Raw genomic sequence first — 15,121 nt, forward strand, 5'->3', positions numbered from 1 at the left:
TATATTATAATTAAATAACCTCGATTTGACTCTGTTGATGCATTGATAACCAATGTGGTGTCAAGCTTGTATTTCCAACATCCTTACAAGAAGAAATTTTATAAACCAAAAATTTAAATAAAAAATTAATACAAAAATCAATAATCTATATTTATATATATCTAAAAATTGAAGTGTAACAATTATTTTTTCTACACTCTCGTTGAGCCACATCAGCGACTACATCATCCACTTATTATTATTATTTTTTTTCTCTTTCAAAACCTCTTCTTCTCCCTATTAGTCCACATTTACTGTTACACTTTCCCCAATCTTTTCACTTCCTCCAACCTTTCCCTTCCCTTTTTGCCTCTTCATCTCCCCACTACTTTCTACTTTACCATTACACTTCATCATTTTTTTTCTTATATTTTGACTCTTCTTCTCCCCATTTTATTTTTGTATAAATTTGATACCATTTCTCTAATTCAATCCATATTTTTCCTACAAAAAAACTGTGAGTGCTCTCTCTCTCTCTCTCTCTCTCTCTCTCTCTCGATGGATTTCTGTTCTTTCTTATAATTCTGATTAAGGTTGATGGTTTTTTTTTTTTTAAATTTTATGTCACAAAGTCTTCTCTCTCTCTTTTGTAACTTTGGTTGAATTTTGGTTTGGGTTAATACTTAGTTTTTTTGGGAATAGGAATTTGCATTTATATATATAAAAAAAAAATCTACATGACTTTAAGTTTGAATATACCTACTAATTTTTTGAGTAATAAATTATTATAAAGTCTATTTTTTATTTCTTTGGTTTCATTTTAATTTTGGTTAAAATAACATTGTGATTTGTGACGAGTTTTTATTATATTGATAATCTCCTTATTCCTTAAGAGATGAGAAATTTGAATAATAAATTTGAAACTTATAAAGTTTAGTTGCATATTAGGTAAATATAACACTACAACAGAAATTAGAAGAAGACGGTTCACCTTAAAAAAATATATATTAATCAGCGACTTTTATGACTATTTAGGCTTGCTAAATTCCAAAATCAATGGCCATTATGATAAAAATTTGAATGAGCTTTTACCTTATCTTTCCTACGAAATCCCTTCCATTGGTTTTGCAATAGGCACAAAGGGTCAAGGCGCAAACACAGTTTATGGGCTTGCCATTTGTCATGGTAATATCTTAGAGAAAGTTTGCAAGAGTTGTATTGTTAATGCAACCAACGAAATTCGGTCAAATTGTCCTAATAATAAAGGTGCAATAATATGGTACTATTACTGCACATTGAAGTATCTTAATTTGGATTTCTTTGGCCAAATTGACCGTGACACATTGTTCTTCGCAAATACCCCAGAAAACATGAATGCTAACCAATTGATTAAACAAAAGAAATGAGAGTGGTTGGCCCAACTCACAGGGCAAGCTTCTGTGAATGCACAAATGTTTTCAATCGGAAACTTTGATGTTGGAGACAATTACAAACTCCACGAGTTAGTTCAATGACCTAGAGACCTTTCAAGCTTAGACTATATGAAGTGCCTCAATGATTCAATTGGGTTTATTTCAAAATGTTGTGACTTGAGCGAAGGAGTGTAGATCTTTAGTGCGACTTGTGACCTAAGATTTGAGACTTTCTACCACTCAGTATAAATTTGGAAGTTGAAGTATCCTAGCATCAATTCTACTATCAAAATGTAACGTGTAATTAGAATATAATTTAAGTTTGTGGGTGATGAACTTTTCTACTTGGTGATGAACTTTTGTCCTTTATAAGTTTTATCCAAACTGGCACACAATTGAATAAGATTTGCTGTAGTTCCTTAATTTTATTTTTCACTAAGCATACCTTGTGCCAAGTATGGGGAAAAAATGAACATAATATGATACTCTTTAGGTTGCATCAATTAGCTCAAATAGTAAAATCTCTTATATATATATATATATATATATATATAAAAGTTGAAGTGTAGTATTTATTGTTGCTATGCTTCTGTTGAGCCATATTAGCGGTCACATCAACTTATTTTATACCTCTTTTTTTACAACTTTTTTATTCTACCTATTCTTTAAAAAAAAAAAAAAAAAAAAAAAACTCTTATTCTCTGTGTTAGTTCACATTTACTGTTACACTTCCTCCAACATTTCCCCTCCCTTTTTGCTTCTTTATCTCCCCACTACTCTCTACTTTACCTTTACACTTCCTTCATCATTTTTTCTTTTTTAAATTTCTACTCTTTTTCTTCTCATTTTATTTTTGTATAAATTCGATATCATTTCTCCCATTCAATCCATATTTTTCCCACAAAAAAACTGTGAGTACTCTCTCTCTCTCTCTAGATTTTTGTTCTTTCTTATAACTTTGATTAAGGTTGATGGTTTTTTTATTTAATATATGTTATGGTATTGTGTTTTTTAAATTTACCATCACAAAGTCCTCTCTTTCTTTTGTAGGTTTGGTTGAATTATGGTTTGGGTTAATACTTAAATTTTTTTGGAAATAGGAATTTGAGTTTATATAAAAACACAATCTACATGGCTATAAATTTGAATATGCCTACCATTTGTTTGAGTAATAAATTATTATAAAGTCTATCTTTTATTCCTTTGATTTCATTTTAATTTTGGTTAACATAAATTGTAATTTTGTGATAAGTTTTTATTATATTGATAATCTCCTTATTCTTTAAGAGATGAGAAATTTGAATAATAAATTTAAAACTTATAAAGTTTAGTTGTATATTAGGCAAATATAACACACTACAACAGAAGTTAGAAGAATATGATTCACCTTAAAAAAAATATTAATCAAACATACAAAAAATAATATTATGATATATTTGTAGAGATAAAAAATACTTGTAGAAATTTTTTTTTAAAAATAGATAATACTTGAAATAATTGTTACTTTTTGTAAATTACACTCCATTACATAACATTTATATATTCCCACACATCGCGTGGGTTTGCAACTAGTTTTATATAATTACCCGGAATGCTTATGTGACAGACAATTGCTTCTCACATAGCCCGTTTCTTTGCAAATGCTACACTTTCTCTTCTTCATCAATTGTTTTTCTCTTGGATGCTTTTATCTCAAAGCTTTAGGCCTTCCCTTAGAAGGAACATGTGGAGGGTCTCGCAAAGTAATTGGAAGATTTGATAATACTTGATTGTTTAATGTAGTATTATCAGGACTTCCTGAATCGTCAACATCACAAACATCTTGCATGGCTAGAAGCTCCTCATGAAACTTTTGTAAAGTTTGTCCAAGATGCTTGTATTTCTTCTCTGATTGTGACCCTGCCTCTGCAACTTCCAAAAATTGAAGCATCAAACTATTTCTCATCAAGGTAGAAGAAATTTTTGGCTCAACCTGTACGACATCACTAGATATTTCATGTACAATGCACTTCTTGGCATTTATTGTTCATCTCTCTAAAATATAATGTGATAGAAAAAAAAATGCACAAGAGCTTTCTTCACAAAAATAGCAAGAATATGCCTACAAATAATTCCAACAAACTCAAACATATGGCATGTACAAATAGCTTTTGTCTCAACAATATCCAGTGACACTTCATAAAATGGACTTTCTATCCCATGATCTACCACCTTATATATCTTCTTCACTCCTTCTTCACAATAGTTGGATGCCTTGTATTTTTTACTACAAAATTATTCTTCTTGAAATTTCATAAACATCTTTCTTGTATAAACTTTTGCTGCCTCTACTTCCATCTTGCAAAATGTTTTCAAAATTGGCACTGAATTTTTTGTCTTTACATCCTGTTCTTTCTCTTTTAGATAATGTGCATTCAAAACTTGCTCATATTGATACACAAATTCACTTATCGTTGTACTTGAACGAAAATAATCTTTAAAAAATTTATTCATGCTATCACTCCGTTGAGTTGTAGACATCCCAACACAAAACTTCCTATGTAAGTAAGCGGGAACCCATTTTTCATGACACATATAGAGATTTTCCAACCAATCGATATCCCGCAATCCATAGTTCTCCATAATCTCACTCCATTCTAACTCAAACTCTTCAATGGTGAGTGTATCATGGATGCAATGGTGAAATTCTCCTTGAAAATATGGGTATTTATTTTATATATGGGACAACTAATCTGGAACTTTCTATAAAATATGCCACATACACAATCTATGGGTTGCATTAGGCAATACATTTGCAATTTCCTTAGCCATAGCCTTGTGTAGTGGGCCTTTTTTACAATATTGGGTTGGGCTACCTCCTGCGGTACTGGGCCCAAGAATTATGAGTAATAGAGTTGAGACCGGTCCAACTGTAACTCACTTTGATCTGGCTTATGCACAAACTATGTCCCTTTTGCCAGTTTTTTGATCACATACCAATGGCAGGCAAAGCTATTACAGGGAGTTATGGCAGGCAGGTATAATAAAGGTAACACAAGAGGAAAATTAGTCAAGATAAATAAAAAGGTAGCAGTGGTTAGTACCCTCCGTATACAAAAAAAGATAATAAAAAATAATAATAATGGGTTTCTTGGATTAAGAAGAGGGGAAAGTCAGTCTGCCACACCGAGTGACACTACGGAGCTTGAAACCGAGAAGGGAAACCACTTCCTCAATGCAAATAATCTCCTCCGGGAGTGAAATTAATTGCTTTGAGGGAATGGGCCTAAATGGTTTATGTTCAACAATGGTTCTTTTCCTTTGATAGATAGCAGGACTTTGAGAGGGAAAGAGGGAATCAACCTATTGGTGCATGCCTGCCGATCTAGCTCTCTGTTTTTTCTTTCCTTCTTTTTCTAATTTTTCTTTTATCTTTCTTTTTCCTCTCTTTTCTCAATGCTTGTTTTCTATTCCGTGGTTTTCTTTTAAGTTCCTTTCACCCTCCTTCGTTGTGATCCTTGTGCACGGCTAGAGCCCCCTTTTTTATAGTGCCTGCCGTGACTAAATTTTACTATTTTAGCCCTTAACCACCTTTGTTTGGTCTGGGTGTACTTGCCAACCACTACTGGTTTATCTATGTTGGTTGTGCCGCTCCTACCACTAGACAAAGAGGACTATTTTGTTTGTTTGTCGGCTGTGGCACCCTTACCTGCTACGGTGTGGGTGCTCTCTCTCTCTATCCCTCATGGCATGCACCTAGTGGTTCCCACTTACCCTTGCTTCTTTTGGGCAGTATGTCATTCCAGTAGGACATTTCCCCCAAAAGAACCTGAGCAGGAACCTCAAAATAGGTTTTTCCCCTCTCCCTACCGCTAGACAATGCCCTCTTACCTCTAACCCATGACTTCACCACGTCCTGTATTGGTTGGGTACAGGCTGGTGATGCCTGACTCTTGCGCGTGCTTTACTTCTATGTTCGTTCAAAGCTTGCTTGCTGCTCATGCACTTACCGTGATCTAGAGACCTATTTGCACATTCTGCCGGTCATTTTTGGCTTCTTATGGCTTTGGCTATTTGTTGATCTCATATTTTCTACGCCCTTGCTCCCTTTAGGGCTGGGCTTTGCCGGATTGTGGGCTTCCTTTTCTCTAGCCCATCCTTTTACTCTTTCCGTAGCCTTGCCATTGTTTCCTGCCATATCACTCTACTATTCCTGCTATGATTTTATTTAGTCCAGGCCTGTTAGGCCTCTTTGGGCTTGTTACTTATGACTCAGTATAGTCATTTGGGCCTTTTCGATTGTATTGCTTGCGGGCTCCTGTGTCCCATTTGTTTTCTCTTGTCATCCTCGGCCCATTTGCTTTCCTTGGGCTTCCTTGGCCCCTTTCCTAACTCTACATTCCTATGGGCTTTTTATTAACTTCTTTGGGATTTCTCAACCCAATTACCTTATCCTTCATCGTTGGGGCTCATGGGCCAGCCATCAACCCCTTACTTTCTTTGCTTGCATTACTTTGGGCCTACTGTGGCCCATTCTCATTTTTCCACATCATATACTGCCCATGGGGTTGCTATTCCTCTCTTTCCAGGCTTCTTTAAGCCCGTTTGCTTTCTCAAGGCCCATTTGTCTATTTCATGGACTTGTGATCCATTATTCCTACCACTTGGGCATAATGGTTTTTTCTATCCATTTACCAATTCTTTTCTGCCCATGTTGTTGGGCTTCTTTCTATTTGGCTTCCCCAAAACGACCGTCAACACCTTGTCATCATCTATGATAATTGTAGAAGGAGGATTTCCAAGCATTGCATTAAGCCAAGTCTTCAACGACCATGTATAAGATTCAACTATTTCATTCACAAGCAAAGCACACCCAAACATCACAGATTGATGATGGTGGTTAACCTCTGTGAAAGGAACGAATGGCATCTTATAAGTGTTTGTTTGGTATGTAGCATCAAAAGTAATGACATCTCCAAAATATTGGTATACAATTCTTGACCTAGCATCTGCCTAAAAGCAATTACCCATGCACCCATTTTCATCAACTTCAATAGCATAAACAAAACTTGGAGTTTTACGTTGCTACTCAATAAAATATTTGTACATTCCCTGGGCATCTCCATCTTGAAGTGACTTTCTTCTTTTATTACCCAAAGAATTTTGAATATCAACTAGAATACATCCAACATTATAACCACCACCGGATTCTTTACTTAACACAAACATTATCTTGCTTGGAGGTATACCTGTCTCATTAAGTGTATCTATAAGATTCCTTTGGGCATTTGTTATCACTCTATGCCCATGAAGCATGCTTGTACTCTTAGGAGAAAGAAGCTCATAATTATGATCCTCCACAAACTTACATGCAACCCATGTATCTTCAATTTTCATTAAACCAATCATTGCTTTGCATCCCACTCTTATTTCTGTATGCTCTGGACCTATTCTTTTTGTGTTTTCATCACATTTACGACAAAACCCTTCCTTTGAACAAACATATTCAATACCAACCAATATTCTATCTTTTTTAGTCTTTCAAGTATGACTTACTTGTATGCCAAACCATTTTCGCTTTGCATATGCATTATAACATGCTTTAGCATCCTCAAGCTTATCAAATACCATATTGAGACATGGTTCCAAATGCCTATTGCATGCAAAAGGTTGATTTGAATCATTCAATGACAAGTCTACATCATTTAGGTCTTCATTTATTTTTTACTTATCTTCCACCATATCATAAAGTGAGATTGTTTCAGGTTCTTCATTGCCTGCACTCATATTTTCAATTCAAGTCATTTTAAATTTCAAAATAACCTACAAAAAACAAAAGAGAAGAAAAATTCATAAGAAACCATTGAGAATAAATTCAAATATTGTGCTATTAGAATACCAAACTTGCCCAATTTGGCAAACTTGTTTAATTACAAACTTGTTTTAGGATACAAGTAAAGAGTAAATCCAACCACTTAATACAAAATTGAACAACCAATTTGAATTTTTTAGAAATTCAAATTAATTCCACATAAGCACAACAAAAGCAGGGTAAATTTGAACACCCTGCTCAACAACTCAATAAACTCTACATAAAACAGCTCCAACTACATCTTTAATTGCACTTTGGTACATATCAAGAGCAAATTGACATTACAAGTAGGAGAAATTGAAATTACAAGTAGTATAAAATAATATTTGAAGCTAAAAATATGATAATATCTATCAAATAAATGATACCAACTATGTCCCAGAGGCCTAGGTTCATGGTGGAGGATTCAACAACCACAGTAAAAAAAACTTGTTGAAAAGGCACCTATAACAAAAAAAAAGATTCTCATTCAATTAAATTCATTTTAATGTTGGATTCCTAATTGAACAAGCTCCCAAGAAAAGCAAATCCAAAAATTTAAGCCAAGGTTTAAAAATAAAAAAACACACAAACTAAGAATTAAATAAATATGACAGTATAATCACAATAGGGCAACCTAGAAATAGTTATTTTTTCCTGCACTTAATACCTGTTTTACATAAAGATGGAACGCAATGACTTTCAGAACATAACATAATTCAAAATTTTAAAATTAGACCAGCAAAGAATGCAGTTTAGGTTGTCCACATGGTTGCCACTCATCTCTTAAAAGATTAAAAAAGAAAGTTCTTAAATAATATATAAAGCCCAAATGTGCTCACTTCAGACCCAAAGGTGAGTGTTCCTTGCCTTAAAGCTCAAAAGGCATCAAAGGAGCCCTCCTCACCTTGCCTTGGCACCTGGTGACCATCTATCTTACATTTGACAACTCTGTTTACATTGGATGAAGCAAGCAACAATAAAAAAAAAAAAAATATATATATATATATATATATATTAACAACACAACTATGTCAATTTGCGCATACCTAATGGGGCAACCTCAAATAGATAAAATGAAACTTGTTGGGGAGATGAGTCAATGACATAAATCTGAGCTGAATATGCAATCAACAACACATCGATAATAAAAATAAAAGGTGAGAGAAAAAAGAAAGTAAACTTACATATCAAAAAAGGGGATTTGGTTCTAATTAAAAGAGTTGTGTTGCTAGCTATCAATTGTGTGGAGCGAAACAGGGGATTGGGTCTTGTCTAGAGTTTTAGCACCTATCAAAACTTCATTATTGATTCTTATGCAGGGGTTGTAAGCCATCTTATGACAATTTCCCCTTCTTTTGAAATTGTTTCTTCAAAAATAAGGCTAATATAAATCATAGATAAAAAAGAGAGGTGGGTGGCCTATTACTTAAGAATCTAATCAAAACCCATGAAAATACCAAAAAAACAAAATGTAAAATCCATATAAATCAACAAAACCTATACCAATATGAACAGATTGATATCCAAAAAATAACCCAAACCCATCAAAATTCCGAAACCTAAATTTTGGGGAAATAACTAATCAAACAATTGTTGAGGTACTAATTTTCGGGCCTTAATTTCATTAGGCCACTCACAAAAATACCCACATAAGCCCATAAATTATTTTGAGCCTGCATAAATATTCCCCATGTATATTACCCAAATATTCTCCATGTCATTGGGCTTTCACAAATATTCCATATATAAGCCCCATAATTTGCCTTGGGCCCTCTCACAAATATTACCCATTATATCCCACATATTATCTAACTTAGGTTTTCACAAAAATACTCACCATATTGCTACCATATTTAGCCACAAAATTATGTCATCTCTATAAAAAGCCCAAAAGCATTTACCTTGTGGGAAAATCCAAAAACCCCAACAAAACCCACTCTAAAGTCAGTCACGATACGGCACCTCTAAAGTCCATTACGATACGGCACTCTAAAGCCCGTTAGGATACGGCACCTCTAAAAGCCCGTTGCTACACGTTAATATTTTTACAAAATCCTACAAAGCCCAAATACTAATTTAGCACTTATTTTACAAAGCCCAAATGTTAATTTGGCACTTATTTTGCAAAGCCCAAATACTATTTTGGCAACTATTTTACAAAGCCCAAAATACTATTTTGGCAAAAACAATTACTTTATGCTCAAAGCCCAAATACTAATTTAGCACTTATTTTACAAAGCCCAAATATTAATTTGGCACCTATTTCATAAAGCCCAAATGCTATTTTGGCACATACTTACAAAACTCAAATATTATTTTTGACACTTGTTCTGCATATACTAAATCCCTCACTCATAAGGAATATAATTACTCATCCCTCAAGAAATACCTCTCTTACAAGATTTATAAAAGCCCATGTATATCACCCATGTCAAAACTATTCATTTTGTAGGGATAACCAAGCCCAAAGAAGCTTAACTACAAAGCCCAGCTGAGCCAGCCCAGCTCACACACAAATTCCAACAGCTGGAGATCACGTGAGCTGACCAACCAAATTTCAGCACAACTAAACATTTGGAGCCCATTCCCATCAAGTCTCAACTTGTCCAATCAGATCAGAAGAGGACACGTGTCCATCAGGGGTTAAACCCTTCCTTCACAAGTTGAAATTCCACCATTTCTCATGTGATATAAAGTTGAAGGTGATGTGACAGAAAACTGGGAAGCTTCAGCCAGTTGTCACTTCTTTCTTCTCCAACCCATCCGATCAAGAACCAAGAGCAGCCATGACCAGGCAATTAAAGCTCCTGAAACAACTCGAGATCAATTCATTTTCATACTAAAAACGTGTACTCTCTGGTTCATGGACCAAGCACATGAACCCCAAATGGGGAAAAATAGGGAAATTTGGTTTGGAGGGCACCAAAGGGATCCCAACAGAGTTCCCAGCAAAGGCTCCAAGATTGACACCTGGTTTAGGGTGATACAATTTGCCCTAGGGAGCTCTGATTCTAGCAGCAGCATAACCAAGATCATTAGCCTAAAGCATGCTTTAATCCCATCAGCCAAGGCCAATCAGCATTCAATGCTAAGTTAGAATCTCAGCTATTATTTCCCAAAACAGCAAGAACCTTCTAAAAGTTGAGCTTACCACTCTTAGCTAAAATCCTAGGAACGATTCTCTAAGGATTTTCTAAAGATTGAAAAAGATTTAGTAGAAATTATTTGCTAATTCCCCCCTAAAAACCCAGATATAAATGGAACTCTCCATTAATGCTTCAAGGAGGAACACACTAAGATATACACAAAGAAAGAAGAACTCTTTCTTAACCTTTCTGTTTAAGCCTTCTCTAAGCTTTGAAAAAAGTCACTGAGTTCTTAGTTTCAAGCTTAGAAGTTAAGTTCCCAAGCTCCTAGCTCACAAACACTCCTCATAGCTCTACTCATAAACACTTATCTACCCCCAGCAGAAAGCCTTAGCAGCTTTACTATACACACTTTCTCTTACTACTCATACTACCAGAAATGTTCCTCATTACTCACTATATTCACGAGCATGTCTTGGCACCATAATGATCTTGCTGTGCTAGCTGGGATCTCTCTCTCTCCCTTCATCTCACATTAAGTTTTCCTCATTATTTGTTATAATGGAATCCATGATATTTACTTATTCATTTACTATTGATGGTAATGATGTAACTATTACTATATAATTTTTCCCTCATATTATCGTATTAGAAGACTCTTCTCCAGAGCTAACAGATGATGAGTCTGAAAATGCAGATATTTTCCTTAATCTATGAAATAGCTAATAGCTGGAGGTTTATCTTGTTTTATCTCACTTTACCGCTGGGACATTTTATTGCTGAGCCAGTTTACTGCAGAAATACTTTACCGCTGGGTTATTTTCTACATAAACACTTTACTGCTGGGCCATTTCTTGCATTATGTTTTTTAACCATGTTGACGTGTCTACTATAGGGATTGTTTATGGGCCATTCTTGTTAGTCTCAATCTAGGCCCAATGCATAAAACACAGTGAATTCTTTGGATCTTCACCGATAGCCTTTGGGTAGTGCATCAAGCCCATCGTCGAGTTTCGGTTTAGGCCCCCCAACCCAACATAAACCACATTTGTCGGAAAGGAAACTTTTTCGCCCCTAACAACAATAAACAAAAATTGAAACAAACCTCAAGGTTGGCTGTGTGGACGCCGTCTCAGAACAAAGCCGTGACGACTCCAACGGCAGGGAGGAGCTTTATTGGTCAGAGGAGAGGAGGCATTGGTGATGTTTCTCCAAGTAAGGGCTTCTGATCTGATACGTGCTACTCAGATTTTGGTTTTATTTGAGTTATAATCCTGTGTGATAGAGTGTACTGCTTCCTCATTAAATGTCTGATGTGGTAGCTCTTGATTGGTGGTGTAAACAAGCCTTGTTCTGCTAGCTCTGGACAGAATGTTTTCTAAAAGCAAACTTACCAATCTCCATCTCAAAAATCAACCTAGCAACTTAATCAAATTTACCAAAATTACAAACTCAAGCAAATCTAGGTCCAAAATTACCAATCTCTCTCTCTCTCTCTCTCTCTCTCTCTAAAACCAAAAAAGAAAGAAGCTCTCTGTTCTTTATTGCTTCAAGTAAGCCCTTTTCCTCTATCTTTGATTCAATCAAGTACACAATACAAAACTGTACAATGGACACTACGAAAACAACATCACAATACATATATCTCACAACAAGTTATTGTGCAATCTAACATCATTGCCTAGTTCGTAGTAAAGTATATACCGAAAAAAAAAAAAAAAAAGACTAGGACATGACAACCCCAAAATCACTGAATCATGTAAGATCAACGGTGAATTGAACATTTGAAGTTGTCATGAGTCTCAGATATCATAGAGTTGGTACTCATTGGTCTATAAATTATCCTAGCAAAAGGACTCGAGGGGATCTTGTTTCTCCAACTTGCCCGAGATCGGATTTGGTTTGGATAACCTCTTCCACTTCGTCTCACGCCACTTTACACCTAAGATAATCTAAAGAACATAGAGCTTCCTTCTCTTCTTATTCTAGAAAGAGAATGGTGAATTTGGACCTAGATTTGCTTGTCTATGTTCAAATTTGGGTCTAATTTTGTTAAATTTGATTTAGTTGCTGGGTTAATTTTTTAGTTCAAGATTGGTAAATTTAATTTGTGCTTTGGTGTTTGATTGCCAAGAAAGTGTAAGAAAATGCAAGAAATCTGGTACTTTTTTTTCTATCTTTAAAATTGAGAAATTAATTATTTTTTTTTTCAATTTAAATGCTACCTTGAATTTTTGAATATTTATTACTGTAATAATATAACCTGACATTTTTTAATATTTATTATAAAAAAGTATTATTATTTTATTAGCCAAGTAACTTTTAAGCATCCTAATTGTGCATGTTATGTGACACATAAGTTGACTACTTCTAAAACCTAGGAACCAGATTGGTAGTGACACAAAAATAGTATTTTGGTATTTGAGTTTTGTATTTAGGGGAAAATATGAGTTTTAATTTATTTTTTGTTTGGTCCGGGGGAATCCACATTACTCCTGGCATCCAAATTCCTAGGAATGTGATTCCTTACAATCTAGATGCCTAGGAATGTAGCTATTCCCATGTTTGGTTTCATTGGGAATCTTTTAAGATTCCTAGAAATGTGAGATGATAATGTTTGGTTTATTCCTAGGAATCTTAAATGAATTATTTATTTTTCCTATTCTATCCTTAGATTTGAATGTTAACTACCAAGCCCTTTAGAAAAAAAAAAAAATCTTCCTCTAAATAAATAATGAAAAACAAAATATAAACTATTAATTATGAAAAATTCATTAAAACTATAGTCTAACATTTTAAAATGACAAGTACAATACAAAAATAACTATTTAAATTCTCAAATGCTTTATTCTTAATAATAATTTTTAAAAGAGTTTAATCCATAACAAAACAACTTGACAACGTTTAGGTCTTTAAGACAAGAGAAAAGATAGTGATAATTTGTTTTATATTTTATCTTAGTTACTTAAATAATAAGGAAAAATGATTAAAATTGTCAATTTATAAAAAAAATACAATTTCCTTTAAACTTGGGAATATAGATACCCACCTGTTTTAAAGGGAATCCACATTCCTGCTAAGAGGGGTTTAAAGGGGGAATCTAGATTCCCTTGGTATCTGATTCCCTAGCATGCTTTGCAAAACAAACATGGGAATCTTTAAACATTCCTGGTAATCCTAAAACAATACCCCGTACCAAACGCCACATTAGGTTGCTTATGAGGGGAAAAAAATTTGCCATAAAGCCTTGGTGGGATCAAGTCAATTCTTAGTTCATATGTTAAGGTTTTGTTAATTTGTATTTAATTAAAGTCCTCAGAAAAAAAAAAAAAATTTGTCCACTTCTAAGGACTCTCTTAATTAAATGAACATTTATGTCAAATACTTGGTGTTTGACTAAGTTTTGACTTAATTTTATTTTTGGGTGAAATAATTTATTTAAGAGAAAAATTAATTATTGCTCTAAGGGTATTAGTTTAGGAAAACTTTTTAAAAAATTTTTATTGAAAAAAACAATTTATTTTTTTTAGTTTCTTTATAGATTTTTGTATTTCTATGATATTAGTATTAAAACTTTCCTAAATTACAAAATGCCTTAAGGATATTTGTTACCAAGACCCTTTAGTTAATCTCAAGGATGAGTCAAAGACCCATATTTTTAACAAAGTTTCTCTCTAAACTAGTTTGAAGAGAAATCCTTCAAACTCCCCATATATCTTTATAGTGAGTGTAAATTTGATATGTATGTTAAGAACATAATCAACATGAAATTCAATGGTTAGATTTTCAAAAATTCACACCCAAAAAAGAGATATATGAGAAGTTTGAAAAATATCTCACTAAACTAACTTGGAGAAAAACTTTGTTCCATATTTTTTTGTGAAAATTGAGGCAAAGGCTCTCTTTTTGAGAAATTAGATGTCCAAGCAAATTTATTTTCATTCTTTTGCTTCTTTGTCGGAACTTTAACAAATAATGATATTTTTATTTTTAGAAATTGGAGGTTCCAAATTTAACATAGGAATTGGAAATTCCTTTGATCTAACTTGTGGGTCCCTCTCATCGATCCTAATTCTAACAACCATGCATGGATCCCTAGCTCAAGTCCAACCTAAAAACGAAACTCATTTGGAAAATGCCATACGCCCCATAGACAACCAAACATGAGCCAGGCAAACAACCTAAAAAGTAAGACCTCGAATCCAAGGGCCGCCCTCTTGGGTCATGTTGCTAAAACAAAGCCCACAGACCTTCCTCTTATTGGGTTAAGGCTTCAACCCAATCTTATACCTATAATTACCAACCCAACTTCAAACCCAAAGTCCGTTGCCTGAATCTTACCAAATAAGATATGCCCACAACCCATCCACTATCTAAAACACAATACCCAATACCCACTACTCATATAAATCCAAACTTTCAACCCATGAATCCAAAACCTAAAACTTCCAATTAGTAGAAAACTACCAAAAGCCTAACCCTAATAAAACCCCAATTGGGTTAGCCTTGAATTCCTTAGCTTCTGGTTGCCCTAGACATTTTTGCCTCGTTATGGGCCTAGAAAGTAAAGCGTTGGGGCAACTTCCTTGTGTTCACAAAAGTAATACTAGGTATAACTAGGTATAACTTAAGCCAACTTAAGCCTCTCTCTCTCACACATATATAAAGAGGGATTTTGCCCAAACAAAAGGAATAAAACAAGTAAAAGTCTAAAAGATAGTAACATAATTTTGATATTGAGAAAGCCTACGATCATGTGAATTGGGAGGCTTTGCTGTATTTGTTGAACAAAATGGGCTTTGGAGTGAAGT

The sequence above is a fragment of the Quercus lobata genome, chromosome 9, assembly GCF_001633185.2.
Source record: "Quercus lobata isolate SW786 chromosome 9, ValleyOak3.0 Primary Assembly, whole genome shotgun sequence".
NCBI classification, from domain to species: domain Eukaryota; kingdom Viridiplantae; phylum Streptophyta; class Magnoliopsida; order Fagales; family Fagaceae; genus Quercus; species Quercus lobata.